Source organism: Oryx dammah, unplaced genomic scaffold (genome assembly GCF_014754425.2).
Source record: "Oryx dammah isolate SB20612 unplaced genomic scaffold, SCBI_Odam_1.1 HiC_scaffold_36, whole genome shotgun sequence".
Classification (NCBI taxonomy): domain Eukaryota; kingdom Metazoa; phylum Chordata; class Mammalia; order Artiodactyla; family Bovidae; genus Oryx; species Oryx dammah.
The window spans coordinates 62,944-87,014 of NW_024070220.1; the positions used below are offsets into that span (position 1 = coordinate 62,944).

Genomic DNA, 24,071 nt, shown 5'->3' on the forward strand with positions numbered 1-24,071 from the left:
GACTTATCGCCTTTCCCATCTCTGCAGCTCAGTTTTCTGGGTGTACCACTGGCGCCCCTTGTGAGGCAGATGGTGACTGTCTAGAACCCCCAGAAGTCTTAGCAAAGAAGCCTGCTTGCAGTTTGGTAGGTAAAGTCTCTCCGGGGCTGTTATTGTCCCCTTCCAGCCCTTACAGCTCTGGCTACCTGTCCCCGGTGGGGGATGATCTGCAGCCAGCTACCTCCATTCCATCCTTTGTTCTGTGCATGGTCCTGGGGGTGTCTTATGTTTGAGCTTTTCGTGTGCTAGCTATCCCACAGTCTGGTTTGCTAGCCCAACTTAGTTTGTTCCGGTTACGCATGGGGCATTCCAACCTGATTCTTAAGAAGCACTGCAGCCAGAGCCTCCAGCAACTCCCTGCCCTGCCCCCACTTGCTAGTGGCAGATGCAGGAATCTGCGCTGCTTTTCCACTGGGGGAGTTACTGTTGGGCTTGTAATCTGTTGGTTTTAATTATTTATTTATTTTTCCTTCCTGTTATGTTGTCCTCTGTGCTTCCAAGACTCGCCACAGACTCAGCAGGGAGAGTGTTTCCTTGTGTTTGGAAAACTCTCTTAAGATTCTCTTCCCAGGATGGGATTCCCTTCCCCGGATGAAGCTTCCTCCCCACCTCCTTTGTCTTTTTTTTCATCTTTTATATTTTTTCCTACCTGTTTTTGAAGACAATGACCTGTTTTTCTGGGTGTCTGATGTCCTCTGCCAGCATTCAGGAGTTGCTTTGTGGAGTTTGCTCAGCGTTGAAATGTTCTTTTGATGAATTTGTGAGGGAGAAAGTGGTCTCCCTGTCCTATTCCTCTGCCATGTTCACATTACTTCATTTTTTAACACAGGTATGGATTTCTATATTAAATGTGGTTTTCTATTATTCTGTGGGGGCTGTTCTGATCTTCTTGTCAGCTTTTATTTCTTTATTCTTCATTGGCACTCCAGTGTTGTTTTTTGACTTGAGATTTAATTGATTGGTTCTGTTTATGAATCTGTTGTCTTCTCTGTAGTTTATTGCTTGTGGTTCCTTTTATTTATTTATCTATTTGCCATTTATCTATGTAACTTTTAAAATCTCCTCAATCTACTACTATGGTATTGTAGTTCTCTGGGCATAAGCTGGGCCTGATCTTTTCAGGTGTCAGCACCTGAGAGGGTAACAGGCAGGAAGGCCAAACTGAGGAAATAGACTGCAAGTGTCAGATATTTTTATCTCTCTTAAGTGGCAAGAGTAAACAAACTAGCGATTTTTCCCCCTTTCTCTATGCAAATTAAAAATGAGGTTTCTCTTAAAATATTATATTGCCATAATGGCACCTGGTTTCATCTGAAGTTAACTATTCTCAAACCTTGAGATAACCAATGCATTTTTCTTATGGAAAAGTTCGTCTTAAACTATGCTCTTGTACTATGCTTTTACCCCAAGCTCTGTCCTCAAGTCATTTCCACCTAATGCCTCAGTACTTGACAAACCAGTATGTTATACTCAGGTATTATTGCCCTAATCTATGTAAATGAAACTATTTGTATGATAAGATGCCCTTCTACAAGATTCAAGTTAATCATTTTATGGCCCGGGATGAATCATCTGATGCCAAGATTATCCCAAAATGCATTTTATGGGTGACGGGGCCTGGTGGTACTCTGAGTTTTAAAACATTCCTTTCTTTCATTAACAGACTGCTAGTGAGTATATAACATCCAGCTGAAGACTAGCAGGGTGGGTATTCTTTCTGCCCCCTTCTGAAGATTATGTCAGAAGTTTTCTCTATCTTCTTTATACTTAAAAAAAAAAAAAACTTTATTATACAAAGATCTGAGTGATCTAGCCTTGTCTCTGGCCCAGGATTGAATTCCTTTTCTCTGGAGGCCAAGCATCCTGGCGTATTTTCATTCTGCTACAACCTTTCACACTGTGAACAGGATCATGGGGCACCAGAGAATTCCTGTCTACCATTAATATTAACTGGTGATAGTCTCCATGGAGGCCTCTTTCTAAATCTCAGATGCACTCCACCCAAATGCCTGCACAATCCAGGGCTGATGTCTCACACCATACAACAAACAAGGCAGAAAAACACAACCAATCATCAGCAGATAGACTGCCTAATGTCAGACTAATCCCATAGACACCAGAAATGACACAAACAAATATGGTCCCACCATTAGAGAGGGAAGACTCAGCTGAAGGCTCAAGAACATTGTTCTCAGTCTCGCCAACTACAAAGCAAACACTAGCCACTCAATCAGCTTTATCAACTTGGAGTGAAGACAAGGCATAATCAATATAATGCAGCAGTTTGTGAAGAAATAACCATTAACACGTAAGTAGGGAAATGTGAAGACAGAGAAATATGTTGTGGGCTAAAGAATGTGGTAAAACTCAAAACATAATGAAAGAAAAAATGGGCATGCTCCCTAAAAATCACTTGGATGTTGTAGCAGTAAAAGTGATAAAACATTCTAGAAAGGGAATGCAGAAAAGACAAGAACCATTTCTGAAGGGCATAGAACAATGAATAAGTAACAAAAAAAACAACACAAAAAAAGACTTTGGTCTCCTATATGCTAATACACACTCTTGTACAGCAGAAGCCAACACAACATTGGGAAGAAATTATCCTCCAATTTAGAAATGCAGTTTAAAATGAAACACAAGTGTTCAAAGTCACAAGAGACCTGACAAAGTTAACGGATACTTATAGGACATTTCACTGAAACACAGATGAATATACATTTTTCTAAAGTGAAAATAAAATATCTTCAGAATATATCACGAAGTGGATCTCAAATCAAGCCTTGGTAAATTTAAGAAAATCATAATTGTATCAATCTTTTTTTTTTTTTAACCACAATGATATGATTTACACAGCATATTTTCTGGGCGAGGACTTGAAAAACATACATCCATGTAGAATAATAAATACAACTCTACATGGCCATGAGATCACTCATGAAATCTGAGAGAAAATGAAAAAATATATATAGAAGCAAATGTTATTAAAAAGATGATTATCTGAAAGTTATGGAGCGTGCTAAAGCACTAAAAGAGTGAAGTTGATAAATACTACACACTTCAAGTAATCAATATAACCTTAAATTTAAACCACTTAGAGAAGGTAGAAAAAGCAGAGAAAATTACCCAAAGTGAATAGAAGGGGAAGAAATGGTAAAAATTTGAGCAGAAATTAAAGAAATGAAATGATGGGGAAAATAGTCAAAATCAGTATCACTAAAAGGAGTCTGTTGGAGAGGAGAAACAAAATAAATAAACGTCCAGAGACTATCAAGAAAAAAAAAAAGGACAAACAAATCAATCAAATTTGACATGACAAAGGATGGCATTAAAAGTGATACCACAAAAATATCAAAGTATCCTAAGAGACAGTAGCAAGCAACTATCAGTTCAGTTCAGTCGCTCAGTCATGTCCGACTCTGCGACCCCATGAATTGCAGCATGCCAGGCCTCCCTGTCCATCAGCAACTCCTGGAATTCACTCACACTCATGTCCATCGAGTCCGTGATGCCATCCAGCCATCTCATCCTTGGTTGTCCCCTTCTTCTCTTGCCCCCAATCCCTCCCAGCATCAGAGTCTTTTCCAGTGAGTCAATTCTTCGTATGAGATGGCCAAAGTACTGCAGTTTCAGCTTTAGCATCATTCCTTCCAAAGAAATCCCAGGGTTGATCTCCTTCAGAATGGACTGGTCGGATTTACTTGTGGTCCTAGGGACTCTTAACAGTTTTTCCAACACTACAGTTCAAAACCATCAATTCTTTGGTGCTCAGCCTTCTTCAAAGTCCAACTCTCACATCCATACATGACCAAAGGTGGGGGGGAAACATAGCCTTGAATAGATGGACCTTGGTCATAACTGTTTTTCCAAGGAGTAAGTGTCTTTTAATTTCATAGCTGCAGTCACCATCTACAGTGATTTTGGAGCCCCCTCAAATAAAGTCTGACTCTTTCCACTGTTTACCCATTTATTTCCCATGAAGTGATAGGACTGGATGCCATGATCGTCGTTTTCTGAATGTTGACCTTTAGGCCAACTTTTTCACTCTCCATTTTCACTTTCATCAAGAGGCTTTTTAGTTCTCTTCACTTTCTGCCATAAGGGTGTTGTCAACTGCATATCTGAGGTTATTGATATTTCTCCCGGAAATCTTGATTCCAGCTTGTGTTTCTTCCAGTCCAGCGTTTCTCGTGATCTATTCTGCATATAAGTTAAATAAGCAGGGTGACAATATACAGCCTTGACGTACCCCTTTTTCTATTTGGAACCGGTCTGTTGTTCCATGTCCAGTTCTAACTGCTTCTTCCTGACCTGCATACATATTTCTCAAGAGGCAGGTTGGGTGGTTTGGTATTCCCATCTCTTTCAGAATTTTCCACATTTTATTGTGATCCACACAATCAAAGGCTTTGGTGTAGTCAATAAAGCAAATATAGATGTTTTTCTGGAACTCTCTTGCTTTTTCCGTGATCCAGCAGATGTTGGCAATATGATCTCTTGTTCCTCTGCCTCTTCTAAAACCAGCTTGAACATCAGGAAGTTCATGGTTCACGTATTGCTAAAGCCTGACTTGCAGAATTTTGAACATTACTTTACTAGCATGTGAGATGAGTGCAATTGTGAGGTAGTTTGAGCATTCTTTGGCATTGCCTTTCTTTGGGATTGGAATGAAAACTGACCTTTTCCAGTCCTGTGGCCACTGCTGAGTTTTCCAAATTTGTTGGCATATTGAGTGCAGCACTTTCACAGTATCATCTTTCAGGATTTGAATCAGCTCAACTGTAATTCTATCACCTCCACTAGGTTTGTTCATAGCGGTTCTTTTGAAGGCCCACTTGACTTCACATTCCAGGATGTCTGGCTCTAGATCAGTGATCACACCATCATGATTATCTGGGTTATGAAGATCTTTTTTGTATAGTTCTTCTGTGTATTATTGCCACCTCTTCTTAATATCTTCTGCTTCTGTTAGGTCCATACCATTTTTGTCCTTTATCGAGCCCATCTTTGCATGAAATGTTCCCTTGGTATCTCTAATTTTCCTGAAGAGATCTCTAGTCTTTCTCATTCTGTTGTTTTCCTATATTTCTTTTGCATTGATCACTAAAGAAGGCTTTCATATATCTTGTTGCTATTCTCTGGAACTTTGTATTCAGAAGCTTATATCTTTCCCTTTTCTCATTGGTTTTTAACCTCTCTTCTTTTCACAGCTATTTGTAAGGCATCTCCAGAGAGCCATTTTGCTCTTTTGTATTTCTTTTCCATGGGGATGGTCTTGATCCCTGTCTCCTGTACAGTGTCACGAACCTCATTCCTCAGTTCTTCAGGCACTCTATCAGATCTAGGCCCTTAAATCTATTTTTCACTTCCACTGTATAATCATAAGGGATTTGAATTAGGTCATACCTGAATGGTCAGTGGTTTTCCCTACTTTTTCAATTTGAGTCTGAATTTGGTAATAAGGAGTTCGTGATCTGAGCCACTGTCAGCTCCTGGTCTTGTTTTTGTTGTCTCTAAAGACATTCTCCATCTTTGGCTGCAAAGAATATAATCAATCTGATTTCAGTGTTGACCATCTGATGATGTCCATGTGTAGAGTCTTCTCTTCTGTTGGAAGAGGGTGTTTGCTATGACCAGTGCATTTTCTTGGCAAAACCCTATTAATCTTTGCCCTGCTTCATTCCACATTCCAAGGCCAAATTTGCCTGTTACTCCAGGTGTTGCTTGACTTCCTACTTTTGCATTCTAGTCCCCTATAATGAAAAGGATATCTTTTTTGGGTGTTAGTTCTAAAAGTTCTTGTAGGGCTTCATAAAACCATTCAACTTCAGCTTCTTCAGTGTTACTGGTTAGAGCATAGACTTGTATTACTGTGACATTAAATGGTTTGCCTTGGAGACGAACAAAGATCATTCTGTCGATTTTAAGATTGAATCCAAGTACTGCATTTCAGACTCTCTTGTTGACCATGATGGCTACTCCATTTCTTCTGAGGGATTCTGGCCCACAGTAGTAGTTATAATGGTCATCTGAGTTAAATTCACCCATTTCACTAGAATCTGATCCGTGGACAAATGCTCAGAAATTCAACTAAGCAGAAACAGATAACATGAAGAGAGAAATTATAAGCGCTGATATTGAAATTGTGATGAAAACTTTCCAGTTGACAAACTTAAAGCCATATGGCTTCACGTGAAAATTTTATGAACCAGTCAGAGAACTACTAGCACATGCATTTCTGAAACTCTTCCAAAATTCTAGAGTGGAAGGAAAACCCAAAACTCATTCTACAAGGTCGCCATCACCCTGATAATAACACCAAGATAACACAGAAAAAAAGCTAGAGACCAATATCACTTAGATGAACAGAGGCAAACAGCCTCAGCAAAATATGAGCAAAAAAACCCACCAATACCAAAAAAGGATTGGACACTGTTATCAAGTGTGGAATTTATTCCAGATATGAAAACATTCTTCAGCAGCTGCATGCCAATGTATAGTGAAGGATTAAAACCATAATATCACCTCAGTAGCTGTGAAAAAGAAAAAAAAATTGATATCATTCAACAAGCGTTTGTGACAGAAACTCTCCAAAAACTGAACATAGCAAAAACTACCTCAACTTTTCAAAGGCACACAGATCAAAATTACAATGACATATCACCTCATACCATTCAAAATGACCATTGTTTTAAAAAAAATCTACAACAGTGGACTGCCCTGTTAGTCTAGTGGCTAAAACACCATGATCCCTATGCATGGGTCCTGGGTTTGATCCCTGGTCATGGAATCAGATTCCACACACAGCGATTGAGGTTTGTTGCAACCAAATAAAGAAGTAAATATATGTGTGTGCATATTAATGAATTGAAGTGGAATCCAGCAAAGAGGTGCTGAATAACCCATTTGGAGTGTAGGAAGACAGGCAGTAAGAAAACAGACTTGTGGACACAAGTGCAGGAAGGACATATGTAACATACCAAGTATGTAATAGTTATCTACTACTATGAGATGATCTAATGGAGCTGGTTTTAGAGTAGGAGAGGAGGCCCAAAAGGGGGGTAAGAAGACTGCTCAAAAGGGAGACTCAGCTATACTAATAACTGATTTATTTTGCTGGGCAGCAGACACTAACACAAAATTGTAAAGAAAGAAAATCAGTCCTTGGCAAACTTGTGCTAGTGACAAGTAAAACATCACAGTGCATGTCAATTAAAATGTGTACCCAGGATGACTTTAGTATGTATAGACAAAGCAAAAGTTACACACACACAAAAGACAAACTTAAATGCAGAGCTATGTTAGCCAGAATAAATTCAGACGCTACACTTGTGTGCTTTCACTTCACCTAATTTGTCATTGTTTCTAAAAGTAAAAAATGGCTTTCTAAAAGTAGAGTAAACATATATGATTATATGTTTTCATAAACTGGAAGTCACCAATTTATGAAACCATGAATCCTCTCAAGTTTTAATAAGTAATAGCTGACCTTTATCTTGAGAACTATGCTAAGTAGGAGTTAGTAAACTTAGGTTAACACCGAGGTACTGCACAAGAATCCCTTATATTACAATTCTAGAATATGTGCTACTGACTGAGAAAAATGCATAGTCCAAAAGTGTAGAATTATGCTTTCTTCATCAGGCCTTTCATTCTAAGAAGGATTTAATCATGAGGAGAAACTTCTCAAGTATTACAAAAAGACTGCTGTGAAGAAGGACAGGAGTTTCCAGGTTTTACAGAAGTTTTGGTACAATGATCAGGTATGGAGAATGTCCGAATATTACAGTTAAAAAAAGAAAACCTGGACACATCAAGTGAATAGATTCAGGTACATTCTACCTATGGGAAGATGCAAGAATCTGGGCTCCTTGAAATAATTTCTTTGATAAGCACCTTAACTAAGGCTAGTATCTATTCTTTCTATCTCAAGTCAGTTCTTCAGGCAACACAGGTGGCAGATGCACTAACTAAGGACTTGATAGTGGGCAACCTGATTTGATCAAGAGTTCCCCCAGGTTTCACATTTATGAATAGATGCAACGGCTTATGACTTGATGACTGCAGCATCCTATGTTTCCTGATATGGCTGGCAAATTTCTTAATTTACAGTGTACTCTATTATCTACAACCTTAGAAAAACAATATCTCTAGAAAGATTCTTACACTCTCAAATAAGTTGACTGTAGGCTTCTACCTCTACAGTACATCAGTTCAGTTTAGTTCAGGTCAGACAGTCAGTCGTGTCCGACTCTTTGTGATCCCATGAATTGCAGCACACCAGGCCTCCCTGTCCATCACCATCTCCCGGATTTCACTCAGACTCACGTCCATTGAGTCAGTGATGCCATCCAGCAATCTCATCCTTCTACTTATCCCCTTCTACTCTTGCCCCCAATCCCCCACAGCATCTGAGTCAGAGGACCTAAAGTAATGTGAAAATACCTAATACAGGTTTAGTACAAATTCCAAAGAGACAGGAGACTGAATGCAAACTATAAATCTGAAGAACATGACCCAAAACACTTCAGGATCAAGGAAGGGTGAAATATATGTATATATGTATATTTAAAATTGTGTGTCTAACTGATATGTTCAAATAGACATATATACATATACCGTGTATCTATGCTCATATATACACACACACATATATTTCCAATTGTACTGAAACTTTCTCTGGAATATTCTCAAAAATATGCTTTACATTAAGGCATAACACGTCTTAGTATTCTAAATCATATCAAGTATGTTCTCTGAAAATCAAGATGTGAAGCTAAATTTTAAAACTGGGATATGTGTTTACAATGTGTTAATGTGTGCAAAATTAAACAAGACATTCCTAAAGAACCAATATTTCAAAGGGTAAGTCACAAGGGAAATTATATAATTCTCTGAGGTGAATGTAAGTGAAAGCACTTGTAGGAAACCATCAGATCTTACAAAAGTACATACCTGCAGTTATATACCTGCTGCAAAATATGTACTGCTACCTCTAGACAGCAAAATTGTATACCTAAACATTCAATATATACATATGCATGTATATGTGTAGCTATATATAAACTAATGACTGCCCAGATAGTACTAGTGCTAAGGAACCTGGCTTCTAATGCAGAGGTCATAGACATGCAGGATTGATCCATGGGTTGGGAAGATCTCCTGGAACTAAGGATGGCAACCCATTCCTATTTTTTTCACCTTGAGAATCCAATGGATTGAGAATACACGATGGCGACAGTCAGTGTGATACAGAGTGTCAGACAGGAGTGTAGTGACTTAACATATGAATATCACTTGAACGGGTTCTAATATACATATACATATACTATTCATATACATGTATATATATATATATATACACATACACACACTATATACATATACTATTCAAATTGTTCCTTTCATATATTACCAGTGACATGCTCAGCAAATTAACAGTTCACTTATTCACTTCACTTCAGTCACAGAGTCGTTTCCTACTCTTTGTGGCCCTGTGAGTCACACCACGCCAGGCCTCCCTGTCCATCACCAAGTCCCGGTATGTTCATCAAGACAATGATGCCATCTGGCCATCTCATCCTCTGTCGTTCCCTTCTCCTGATACAAATCCCTCCCATTAGCAGAGATTTTTATGAGTCAACTCTTCGCATGAGGTGGCCAAACTACTGGAGTTTCAACTTTAGCATCATTCCTTCCAAAGAACACCCAAGACTTATCTCCTTAAGGATGAATGTGTGGGATCTGCTTGAAGTCCAAGGGATGCTTAAGAGTTTTCTCCAACACCACAGTTCAAAAGCATCGATTTTTTGGTGCTCATCTTTTCTCACAGTTCAACTCTCACATCCATACATGACTACTGGAAAAACCGTAGCCTTGACTATACTGACTTTTGTTTGCAAAGTAATGTCTCTGTTTTTTAATATGCTACTTAAGTTGGGCATAACAAGCCCACCAAGGAGTAAACATATTTTAATTTCATGGCTGCAATCACCATCTTCAGTGATTTTGGTCCCCCAAAATTAAAGTCTGACACTGTTTCCATTGTTTCCCCATCTATTTGCCATGAAGTGATGGGACCAGATGCCATGATTTTTGTTGTAGAATGTTTAGCTTTAAGCCCAGTTTTTCACTCTCCTCTTCCACTTTCATCAAGAGGCTTTACAGTTTCTCTTCATTTTCTGCCCATAACGGTGGTGTCATCTGCATATCTGAAGTTACTGATATTTCTCCTGGCAATCTGGATTCCAACTTGTAGTTCTTACAGCCCAGAGCTTCTCATGATGTACTTGAATCCAAGTTTAATAAGGAGGGTGACCATATACAGCATTGACATCCTCATTTTTCTATTTGGAAAGAGTCTGTTGTTCCATGTCCAGTTCTAATTGTTGCTTCCTGACATGCTATAGATTTCTCCAGAGGCAGGTCAGGTGGTCTGGTATTTCCATCTCTTTCAGAATCTTCCACAGTGTATAGTGATCCACACAATCAAAGTCTTTGGCATAGTCAATAAAGCAGAAATATGTGTTATTTTTTTTTCTGGGACCTTCTTGATTTTTCAATGATCCAAGATTATTGGTGTTTGGATCTCTGGTTCCTCTGCCTTTGCTAAAACAATTTTGAACATCTGGAAGCTCATGGTTCATGTATTGCTGAAGCCTGGCTTGGAGAACTTTGAGCATTACTTTACTAGAATGTGAGATGAATGTAATTGTGTGGTAGTTCAAGCATTTTTGGCATTGTGTTTCTTTGGGATTGGAATGAAAACTGACCTTTTGCATTCCCATGGCCACTGCTCTGTTCTCCAATTTGCTGGCATATTGAGTGCAGCACTTTCACAGCATCATCTTTCAGGATTTGAAAGTGTTCAACTTGAACTCCATAACCTCCACTAGCTTTGTTCGTAGTGATTCTTTCTAAGGCCCACTTGATTTCACATTTCAGGATGTCTGGCTCTAGGTGAGCGATCACTCCATCATGAAAATCTGGGTCATGAAGATTTTTTTTTTTTTTTTACAGTTCTTCTGTGTATTCTTGCCACCTCTACTTAATATCCACTGTGTCTCTTAGGTCGTATTATTTCTGTCCTTTATCGAGCCCGTTTTTCATGAAATCTTCCCTCTGTATCTGTAATTTTCTTGAGGGGATCTCTAGTCTTACCCATTCTTTTGCTTTCATCTATTTCTTTGCATTGATCGCTGGAAGGCTTTCTTATCTCTCCTTGCTAATCTTCGGAACACTGCATTTAGATGCTTATATATCATTCATTTTCCCCTTTTCTTTTGACTTCTCTTCTTTTCACAGCTATTTCTAAGGCCTCCCCAGACAGCTATTTTGCTGTTTCACATTTCTTTTCCATGAGGATGGTCTTGATCCTAGTCTCCTGTACAAAGTCACGAACCTCCATCCATAGTCCATCATGCACTCTGTTTATCAGATCTAGTCCCTTAAATCTATTTCTTACTTCCACTGTATAATCATAAAGGATTGAATTTAGATCATATCTGAAAAGTTGGCTTAAAGGGCAACATTCAGAAAACTTATCATAGCATCTGTCCCAAACACTTCATGGGGAAATAGATGGGAAAACAATAAGAAACAGTGTCAGATTTTATTTTATTTTATATTTTTGTCTGGGTGGGGAGCTCCAAATCACTGCAGATGGTGATTGCAGCCATGAAATTAAAACAGGCTTACTCCGTGGAAGAAAAGTTATGATCAACCTAGACAACATATTCAAATGCAGAGACATTACTTTGCTAACAAAGATCGTCTAGTCAAGGGCATGATTTTTCCAGTAGTCATGTATGAGTGTGAGAGTTGGATTGTGAGGAAAGCTGGGCCTGGAAGAATTGATGCTTTTGAGCTGTGGTGTTGGAGAAGACTCTTGAGTTCCCCAGGACTACAAGCAGATTCAACCAGTCCATTCTAAAGGAGATAAGTCCTGGGTGTTCTTTGGAAGAAATGATGGTAAAGCTGAAACTCCAGTACTTTGGCCATCTCATGCAAAGAGCTGAATCATTGGAAAGGACTCTGATGTTGCGAGGGATTAGAGGCAGGAGGAAAAGGAGAGAACAGAGGATGAGATGGCTGGATGACATCACTGACTCAATGGATATGAGTCTGAATGAACTCCAGGAGTTGGCGATGGGTAAGGAGTCCTGGTGTGCAGCGATTCATGTGGTCGCAAAGAGTCGGACAAGACTGAGTGACTGAACAGAGTAGAATGTGTCAAAAATTAAACAGCACATTCTGTAGGCCTCGATGAGACAAATAACAACTCACAGGGATATGAGAACATATTCTGAGGTGATCCAAAATGGAAACACAATGTAGAAAGTCAACAGATAGAGCAGAAGAAGAACCCATATATAATTAAAGTTACATAAAAGAAAGCTATTCAGTTCTGAGAAGAAGCTAATGCCCAATTTGCTACTAGAGGTCAGTGGAGAAAGAACTCCAGAAAGAATGAAGACATGGAGCCAACACACAAAAAAATACCCAGTTGTGGATGTGACTGGTGATAAAAGCAAGGTCCGATGCTTCAAGGAGCAACATTGCACAGGAACAGGGAATGTCAGGTCCATGAATCAAGGGAGATTCAAAGTGGTCAAACAAGAGATGGCAAGAGTGATCGTCAACATTCTAGAAATCAGTGAATTAAAACGGACTGGAATGGGTGAATTTAACTCCGATGACCATTATATCTACTATTGTGGGCAGGAATCCCTTAGAAGAAATGGAATAGCCATGAAAGTAAACAAAAGAATCCAAAATTTAGTACTTGGATGCAATCTCAAAAATGACAGAATGATTTCTGTTTGTCCAAGGCAAACCATTCAGCATCACAGTAATCCAACGCTATGCACCAGCCAGAAACGCTGAAGAAGCTGAATTTTAACTGTTCTATGAATAACCACAAGACCTTTTAGAATAATAACCAAAACTATATGCTTTACATTATAGGGGACTGGAATGCAAAAGTAGGCAGTCAAGAAACACCTGGGATAACAGGCAAATTTGGCCTTTAACATAGAATGAAGCAGGGAAAAAGCTCAACAAGTTTGGCCAAGAGAATGCACTGGTCATAGCAATCACCCTCTTTCAACAACACAAGAGAAGACTCTACACATGGACATCACCAGATGGTCAACCCCAAAGTCAGATTGATTCCATTATTTCCAGTCAAAGATGGAGAAGCTCTATACAGTCACCAAAAACAAGATCAGGAGCTGACTGTGGCTCAGATCGTGAACTCCTTATTGCCAAATTCAGACTTAAATTCAAGAAAGCAGGGAAAAACACTAGACCAGTTCCATTCAGTTGCTCAGTCGTGTCTGACTGCAACCCCATGAACTGCAGCACACTAGAGCTTCCTGTCCATCACATTTTTCAATTTTTCCTCCCATTGTTGATTTCCATTTTTATGGTTGGATGACAGAGACCATATTTCATATGATTTACATTATTAATGGTTATTCCATGGCTTAGTATAAACCCAATTATCAAAATTTTTCTGGAGATTATTCCATGTGCAGTTGAGGCAGATGTGTATTCTGTTTTGGGTGGAATGTTCTGCACATCTGTGTTTGGTCCACCGGATAAATTGCCATTTAGGTTTTCTCTCCTCTCAGTGGTCTTATCTTCTTCTTGAATTATTTCAATATTTATTGCTGGATATTTATTCTTGGACTATAATTCTTGCTCATGTTTTGCAGTTTTTGCACTTCATGTTAGCCTAAAGGCAGAGAAGCTTTTCAAAATATTAGTTAACTGTAACTCTTTGATGATGTGAACTTGTGTGTGTGTGTGATATAACCATATATCTTTAATATAAAGATACTGTGAAATATATATATATAATTAATATAATCATTGGAATGACTGATTCTGAAGCTGTAACTCCAATATTTGGCCACCTGATGCGAAGAACTGATTCATTTGGGAAGACTCTGTTGGTGGGAAAGATTGAAGACAAGAGGAGAAGGGAACAACAGAGGATGTATGATTGGATGGTATTACCAATTTAATGGATAGGAACTCGAGAAAACACCTGGCCTCAGTTTTGGACAGGAGGGTCAGATGCTTCAGTCCATGGTATAGCAAGTAATCAGATATGACTGTGTGACTAAGCTGAACATATTTAATGCTATTTGTTTCATATCATTTTTTTTTAATTTAAAGTCTGTTTTGTCTACTATTAGTGTAGTAACTATGACACTCTATTGCTTATTGCATGCTTAAAATGTTCCTTACAATGTAATGTTGGAAATATATTCAATTATAAGATTAGTCTCTTTGACAGTCTATAATTATCATATTTTTAAAAAATCCATTATCCCACCTCCTAGTGTACCACTTTAATATGTGGAGTTTTGTTATTGTTGTTGTTGTTGCTATTTTTTTACTAAATAGATTTCCGAGTATTTTAAGAAGTACTTGTAGATATTTTGATTGCTGTTGTTATTCAGTGTTTCATGTCCAACCTTTTGTAACTCCCTGGACTTCAGAACACCAGGCCTCCTTCTCTTTCACTTTTTCCCATAGTTTGCTCTAACACATGTCCATTGAATTGGTGATGCCGTCCAGCTATCTCATCCTCTCTCAGCACCTCCTCCTGTCCTCAATCTTTCCCAGTGTCATGGTGTTTTCCAAAGTTGGTTCTTTGATTCAGTTTGGCAAAATCTTCGAGTTCTGCTTCAGCATTAGTGCTTCAGAAGTATTTTCAGGGTTCATTTCCTTGAGGATTAATTGGCTGGGTCTCTTTGCAATTCAAGGGACCCCTAAGAATTTTCTCCAGCATTTTCAGCCTTCTTTTGATTCCATTTCTCACATCTGACATTACTAATGGATAAATGATAGGGGTTTGTGACTGAGGAGATCTTTGTTAATAAGCTCATGTTTCTTCTTTTTAATACAAGGTCAAGGATTTTTCATAGCTTTTCCTCCAAGAAGCAAGTGTCTCTTCATTTCATGCCTGCAGTCACCATTCACAGTGATTTTGGAGCCCAAGAAAACTGTCTGTCACTTATTCCATGTTTTCCCCTTTTATTTGCCAAGTAGTGAGACCAGACACCTTGTGTTGTTCATTTGGCTATTGAGTTCTCAGGAAGGTTTCTACTCTCCTCATTCATCCTCATACTCTCTTTAGTTCCTCTTCACTTTATCGTTTTACAGTGTTTCCACCTACATATCTAAGGTTGTTGAAGTTTATCCCAGAAACCGTGATTCCAGTTTATTATTCATTGAGCATGGCATTTTGAATAGTATAGTCTGTATATATTTCACATAAGCAGAGTGATAATGTGCAGTCTTGTTACTCGCCTTACCTAGGTTTAAATTGATCAGTTGTTCCATATCTTGTTCCAATTCTTGTATCTTGAACTGCATACACATGTCTCAGGTGACAGGTCAGAAAGTTTATGACTCCTGTCTCTTTCAAACTGTTCACAGTTTACTGTGATACATACAGCCAATGTCTTTAGTGGAGTCACTGAAGCAGAAGTAAATGCTTTCCTGAAATCCCGTCGTTCCTTCTAGGATCCAGTGAATGTTTCCAAATTGTTCTGTGGTTCGTCTATTGTTTCCAAGTCTAGCTTTCACCTCTGAAAATTCTTAGTTTATGTGCTGCTTTAGAATTTTGAGTTTTACCCAGCTAGCATGTGAAAGAAGCAACAGTGCACACTTCTTTCAACATTCTTTGGTATTACCCTCCTTTGGTGTTAATGAAAACTGACATTTTCCAATCTCATAGCCACTGATGAGTTTTCGAAATCTGATGACACAAGAACCCAGTGTCCCAGTTTAACAGCATAGTTAAGAGTTTAGCAGTTTCATGTTAGTGACTGCTTAAAGGATTTGCTTAAACCCTTCATATCTGAATAAGATGCCTATTGGTGTTAGTTTTGGCTCATTCAAAATTTCTAGAATCTTCTACCATGCTTTACTGGCCTGAAGAGTTTATATTGAAAGATCAGCTGCTATCTTTCTGGGGATCCGACTGTATAATATTAATGTCTTTACTCACGCTCTTAATGTTTTTTTTTTTTTTTTTTGTGGGTGTGGGTGTGTGTGTGTGGTGTTTTGTTTTTTGTGTGCGTTTAAATTTTCAGTGGTTAATGAGGCACCTAAGACTGGTAGGACACCTTGCTCAGTCTTATAACAAACATGTGCTTTCACTGAAACCCACAGTGAATTGATAGATTTTACTGCAAAGTAGTGAGTAGACCCAAGTTTGCTTGGGTAACAGCAATGGATACTAAGAATGTGTGTATAGAAGGGTGATGAATCACTTTTATTTCAGATATCAAGTAGACTTATTGATGTGATTTTTTGTATAAAAGTTTTGTATGATTATACAGTTATTGGGGACTCGGTCATGACATCTATGATTGAAGAATATGCTTTTAAGGCTTTGTCTGAGGATCTTGTGATCAAAAGGCCATGCTACACGTATTCTGTCTCTGAAATAGATGAGCTGAATGATTTTCTTTCATTCACATTTCCACAAAAAACTTTTAAATATAGTTGCAATTTATCAGTTTGAATGTATCTGGTGGCATGAGAGTGGCATATGTATAGTGATCAATGAATAACTTTTTAAGAAAGAGGTTTTGGAAAGAAAAGAGCCTTTCAGAATATTTGAAACAAATAGTATGAAAAGTTTAGTTTGACAGCTTAACCTTTATGGGTTTAGTAAAGCACAACAAACTTTTCAAAGATCTTCTTCACTCCCTGACTTTCTGGAAGAAGAAAACATCTCTTTTGAGCAAGGGATTCCAAAAATTTCACTTCTTGGCAATATGTAAGATTAAATCATGTGACCTAGAAAGCATGTTCACATATGTAGCTAAAATGGGATTTTAAACTGAGGTAGCACATTTTTGAAAAAATGTTTTATATTTTGAAGTTGAGAACACCTGGAGGTTAAAATAGTGGATGTCTAAAAAACTTTCCTAGCACCATGAAACCAGATACAAGTCCTTTCAACTTGCTTATATTTTTCCTTTGTTATGCATAAGCTGTTAAGTTTAATTAGGTCCCATTTGTTTATTTTTGCTTTTATTTCCAATATACTGAGAGGTGGGTCATAGAAGATCCTGCTGTGATGTATGTCGGAGAGTGTTTTGCCTATGTTCTCTTCTAGGAGTTTTACAGTTTCTAGTCTTACATTTAGATCTTAATTCATTTTGAGTTTATTTTTGTGTATGGTGTTAGAAAGTGTTCCAGTTTCATTCTATTACAAGTGCCGACCCAGAGGGATGGTACTGGGAGGGAGGGGGGAGGGGGGTTCAGGTTGGGAACATGTGTATACCTGTGGCAGATACATGTTGATGTGTGGCAAAACCTATACAATATTGTAAAGTAATTAACCTCCAATTAAATAAATTTATATTTAAAAAAAAAACAGATACAAGTCCTGAAGCTACTTAAATTCTCACTTACTCTATATATACAACATATTTTCAGTGGAGGAGCATAATTGTTTCTAACATATTACCTGTTAAAACTACTAATGGAGGTGTTTTATTTGATGCTACTTAATTGGTATCATTAAAGGAATACATTTTTATACCTTAGCTTTGTCAGTTTTACCTTGGTTTATAAAGAAACTAACTTATGTTTTCCTTTGATTTTAGTTACAGACCTACTATACTATAAATCAAAATTCAAAACAGGCCATCACCGACTTTTAGTAAGAATGCAAAGAAGAGTTGGGGTTAAAAATGTATGTCCAATATCTTCATTAGTTCGAAATAACAAGAAGTATGTTAAAGCAAGTGTCAACAAAGTGATCATAACTGATTTTCTCCCAGAAACGAGTGAAGAGAATGCATTTTCAGCCTCCACAAGTTTACATGTGCCTTTCACAAAAAAGCCTCATATCAGCCATATATTTGCTAATACAAGTGCCCTATCTCCACGTGACTTACCTTCCCCATCAGCAATATCAGTTAGACAAACAGACCAGATTGTGGTAGATCAACCTGCTGTTTTAAAAACGTTGAACATTTTTAATTAGCACTCACATAGCAGCTACACTCAAGTAAATGGCCACATTGAGGACTTTGCTACCACAACTACATCTGCTTCTCAAAACCACATTGTATCTCCATTACAGAGCAGTTATTCTGGACTGATGATGGAGCCTTCTAAATTTCCAGTCAAGTGTAGCAATAAGTCAGCCCATGACTGTCCTTTTCCTATCCTGCAAGAGAGAAGCAATTCAAGGTCCTCAGTGCCAGCCATGGCTTATATGTCTGTCTCCTCTCTTTGAAGTCAATTCATCAACAATCATCATTATATGAAAACAATGCTAATTAAAACTATCAAAGAAGTGTCAGATTATGGAGCCTAATGAAGATTGAACTTTACGTTGGGAGATGTCAACAAATACCTACAATTCTTGCATTTCAACAATAAAGTTACATGTTCATCTTCATAGTTTCATTTTCTATTTTCAAACAATGAAGAGTAAAATGAGGCTTTAGTTCAATGGTTAGCTATTTTACTGCACGGTTTTATAAGTTCTTCAGTTCAAGAAAAAATTCATTATGCATCCTACATAAATGATACTGGATCTAATGTTTGTAAGCAAGAAAATGAGAATCAAGGGAAAAGAGGTAATGGATGTAAAGTGATTTCTGAAATCATCCCTGCTGAAATGAATGGGTGGCTCAATTAGGATGGTATGGGTGAAGGAAGAGATATAAATAAAATCAGAAAAATGGAAATACACAGTATGTACCTTATCACATTCACAGTTACTGTATATTCTATTAGTTACGTTAGAGTCTTAAAAGTTTAGACAGCAGACTGTATTTATTATAGAAATTCATTTTGTCTTTGAAATATAGATATTGTAGTATGTCCAAATCATAATCACCATTATTCCATGATTGTGTACCAAAGATAACATGACATAATCAGTGACTGGATGATGGTCAGCACAAGATTTATACTTTCAGTTCAGTTCAGTTCAGTTGTCCAGTCGTCTCCGACTCTTTGCGACCCCATGAATCACAGAACGCCAAGCCTCCCTGGCCATCACCAACTCCCAGAGTTCACTCAGATTCACATCCATAGAGTGAGTGGTGCCATCCAACCATCTCATTCTCTGTCGTCCACTTCTCCTCTTGCCCTAATCCCTCCCAGCATCAGAGTCTTTTCCAATGAGTCAACTTTTCACATGAGGTGGCCAACGTACTGAAGTTTCAGCTTTAGCATCATTCTTTCCAAAGAAATCCCAGGGCTGATCTCCTTCAGAATTGACTGGTTGGATCTCCTTGGAGTCCGAGGGACTCTCAAGAGTCTTCTCCAACACCGCAGTTTAAAAGCATCAATTCTTTGGTGCTCAGTTTTCTTCACAGTCTAACTCTCACATCCATACACGACCACTGGAAAAACCATAGCATTGACTAGATGGAACTTTGTTGGCAAAGTAATGTCTCTGATTTTAAATATGCTATCTAGGTTGGTCATAACTTTTCTTCCAAGGATTAAGCGTCTTTTAATTTCATGGCTACAGTCATCTTCTGCAGTGATTTTGGAGCCCCCAGAAAAAAGGTCTGACGCTGTTTCCACTCTTTCCCCGTCTATTTTCCATAAAGTGATGGGGCCAGATGCCATGAGCTTCGTTTTCTGAATGTTGAGCTTTAAGCCAACTTTTTCACTCTCCACTTTCACTCTCATAAAGTGGATTCTTAGTTCCTCTTCACTTTCTGCCATAAGGGTGGTGTCATCTGCATATCTGAGATTATTGCTATTTCTCCCGGCAATCTTGATTCCAGCTTGCATTTCTTCCAGTGTAGCATTTCTATGATGTACTCTGCATAGAAGTTAAATAAGCAGGGTGACAACATACAGCCTTGATGTACTCCTTTTCCTATTTGAAACCAGTCTTTTGTTCCATGTAGTGTTCTAACTGTTGCTTCCTGTCCTGCCACTCAAATGCTCTACACATTACTCAACAACAACTTATAACCTGTACTATTATCATAATTCACCTTTCCTATTTACTGAGAAACTATTACATGTTGATAAATATTTATTATATTTACATGGATGTTAAATGTGGCAATTCAAATTATAAAGTGATTGCTGGTCTCATTAAGTTTACAGTCTACAAAAACCCATTCTAAGCATATCGTTTCAGGCCACAGTTCCCTAAAATTCAGTAGTAGTTACAGAGACATGTAGCAAAAAAAAAAAAAAAAAAGAAAAAAAAAAGAAAGAAAGAAAAAAGGAAAAAAGAGAAAAAGAAAGAAAATATATCATTTATTTTAATAATCTAGAAAAGTCATGAAGTAAGCAAGGATCAAAATCAATGGTTGATCCCAAATATATTTCATTTTGAAATACTCTGGGCAGAGTCTCTGCTTGTTGGACTATCCACACTGTTCTGAAGACTACCTAGAAATATTGGAAGTCTCAACTTTGTGGTCATTCCTTCAGATGGCAGTGGCAACATCAAGTCAAGTCACTGTGTTTTTATGGTAACCTCCATAGGACAACATTAAATTAAGTGCAACCTTCTCATTCTTGCAGCTAATGAACAATGAAATCCGTTGAATATCTGTGTAGATAAGGAAGTGGTTGACAAAACACAATTTTTCTTTCACTGAAACGTTTCATTAAATGTAAATGAGAATACTATGCTTTAGAGAGGTGAGCATTCTGGAGCCATTGTAAGAGCTATTGAAATTGGTGTCCCCTTAATTATCATTTCAAGCCCAAAGTACAATGGCCTTGTTTTAGATTTCAGGTTTTTTACTATGTTGTCAAATTTGTATGCTCTAAGCAATATCATCTTAAAGGCGATTACATCTTCCATTTCATTGCCATGTACTGATTAATCCTTCTCAGTCCCTTTTATCTTTTTTTCATGTTTTGCTTTGAGTGACAGTTCCTTCTCAAAAAGAAAAGGATTAATTCACTTAGTCCTCTGTGATAAGCTGGAAGAAGCATGGATAAGGACATTCAATATATCATGTTGAAATGCTACTATTTTTGTTCCCTCACAAAAGCATACTACTAACCTATACTTCAATTGTCTAACCAAAGGAAGCCTGGTTACATGATCCTTTACCTTGGTGATAAATTCCCAGATGGCTTCAACTTCTTGTTGTCTTTAATTCTCAAAAGTATATATATATATATATATATATAATAGCTTGATACGTTAGGGAAACATTGTGCATGAGTTCAGATTTTCTTTCCTTTCTGTATTTACTTTATAATTGGTGCCTAAAATTGCAAAATAATAGAAACTGTTTCAGTGGAAACTGTGTGAGACTACTTTTTGGGGCTCCAAAATAACTGCAGATGGTGAGTGCAGCCATGAAATTAAAAGATGCTTACTCCTTGGAAGGAAAGTTAGGACCAACCTAGACAGCCTATTGAAAAGTAAAGTCATTATTTTGCCAACAAAGATCCGTCTAGTCAAGGCTATGGTTTTTTCCAGTGGTCGTGTATAGAGGTGAGAGTTGGACTGTGAAGAAAGCTGAGAACCAAATAATTGATGCTTTTGAACTGTGGTGTAGGAGAAGACTCTTAAAAGTACCTTGGACTGCAAGGAGATCCAACCAGTCTATTCTAAAGGAGATCAGCCCTGGGTATACTTTGGAAGGAATGATGCAAAAGCTAAAACTCCAGTACTTTGGCCACCTCATGAGAACAGTTTACTCACTGGAAAAGACTCTGATTCTGGGAGGGATTGGGAGCAGGAGGAGAAGGGGACGACAGAGGATGACATGCCTGGATGGCATCACTGACTCGGTGGACATGAATCTGAGTGAATTCTGGGAGTTGGTGATGGACAGGGAGGCCTGGCGTGCTGCAATTCATGGGGTCTCAAAGAGTCGGACGTGACTGAATGATGTAAATTAACTGAAAATTGTAAAAGTAAAAACAAAAATTTAAGTGAGGTAAATATAGCAAATTGGGGGGGAAAGTAGAAATACTGATGGGAGAAGTTTAGAGGATGAAATTGGATGCTTAAAATATAACAAGCAAAAGTGCAGCTGCAGGGCCTAACGAGATCAATATGACTTCCATATTGTTACCCTGCATTTTTTTTTCATTTTAGCAAATCATAAAATAATCGTACATGCAAATTATTCTAAGATCCCATGGGATGCAGAACAAAGTTATATATTTTAAAACATTCTGACTTCAAAGGTCACTAGAGTGAAACCATGCATCTACAAAATAACTTCCAACCTTAAGCCTAAAAACAAATAACAGAGAACTCTGTGCAGTTCATAGGTGTTCTGTGAGTCCTTGTATTTTACTTTTCTTTCATAATTGTGTTTTGAACATATAAGCCTGAGACGGTGCTTGGGTGTGTGTGTGCATCAGATTAAGAATGCCTTTGTGAGTGTATGTCTAGGTTCTCATTGGGCTTTTATATTGGAGACTTCGGCTGAATAATTAGCTAATTCAAAAATATAAGGAGGCACAAATTAAAATGCCCATTCAAATGTCTGCTTTCGTTTTTCAAACTGAAAAACAACTGGGTGAGTTTAAGAGGTTGAAAACATTTCAATAATAACCAAGCTACTCCAACCTAAGATTGTTACAAACTATGGTACTTTCTCAATCACCCAGCAGAAATTGAGTGGGACCTTAAATGTCTATTATGTCTGGCAAAAGCAAAATACCCACCCGCTAATATGGCCATACCAGAGAAGGCTAACTAGATGCCTGGAGTTTCAACCAGGACTCACCAGTAACAAAGAACACTCTTAGGAATCAAAGAACCTAAGGATGGAATCTGTAATTCTGCTCCCACATGGTAGACATTGTCCCCCCCCACCCTTCTCAAGAGTATCAGACAGACAGTTAAAATAGAAGCAAGTTATAACATGGCCCATATACTTCTTACATAATATCTTAAATGTCCAAGTCCTACCACACTGCTAAGGTGATGACAATACAGGACTTCTGGCTTCAACTCTGTGTGGCAGTCATCATATAAGACTTTTATGAATATTTGAGATGCACTCATAGTGCAGCTATAAAGCCAAAAGTCTTGAGATCTGATTCAAAGAGGACAACTGTGTACTCCATGTTTTCAGTTTTATGGGACTTTCACATGCATTCACACATTTCCACAATCTTAAACTTTTATCTGAGGTCAAAAACTGACATTAAGAGAAGAGGAATGATCTATTCACACAGAAGCCAAGCTGAAAAGTCAAAATGGATCCAGTCTCGTACATACTTCCATGCTCAGTAACAGAACACCTTGTAAGCATTCCTAAGGGCAACTAGGAGAAACAACTCAAAGACGCTTCTCCCAGAATTAGAGAGGTTGATTGAGAAGCTATAAGTTTATTTAACTCTCACCTCATCCTTAAGATCACATACCATGCCTGTTAACACATCAGAAGATGGGCCACTCTAGCAGATATTTACAGACAATGCCTGCTTCTGCCTAAGGACAAGGTTGTAGATTCAAGTGGCAGGTGGGATAAGGTTTCCATCTCAGGATACCATATGACACCGCAGTTATTCTCCTCTGGGAAGCCTTAAAAATACATTGTGGGAAGTAAAATATGAGGGAGAAAAACAAGGAAACTGACAAGCTCTCTGTTTCTTGAATTGTCCTGATTCTCACTTATCATTCCAATTCCAGTGACAGATTTAACACGCAATCTGAACCATCTCCCAAGCACTGCCAGTTCTAATTTTTTGATGTTGTTCAGTCACTCAGACTTGTCAGACTCTTGTGACTCCATGTACAGCAAGAAACCTGGGCTCACCTGCCCTTCAAGTATCCCAGAGTTTTATTCAAACCCCAAGACCTTGGAGCCAGTGATGTTTGCAGCCATCTCACCTTCTGTTGTTTCCTTCCTCTCTTGCACTCAATCTTTTCCAGCATCAGTTTCTTCCCAGCGATTTTGCTTTTGGCCTCAGAAGGCCAATATATTGGCTCTTCATGTGCAGCATCAGTCCTTGTGAGAATAGTCAGAAATGCTTTCCTTCACACTTTACTAGTTTGAACCCCAGGCTCACCACAGAATTCTCAC

At 38.2% G+C, this 24,071-nt stretch overlaps 1 pseudogene; it reads left to right on the top strand.

The window, feature by feature from the left end:
- The first annotated feature begins 1,559 nt into the window (after positions 1-1,559).
- On the top strand, positions 1,560-18,407 carry LOC120859157 (annotated as a pseudogene).
- The last annotated feature ends 5,664 nt before the right edge of the window (positions 18,408-24,071 follow it).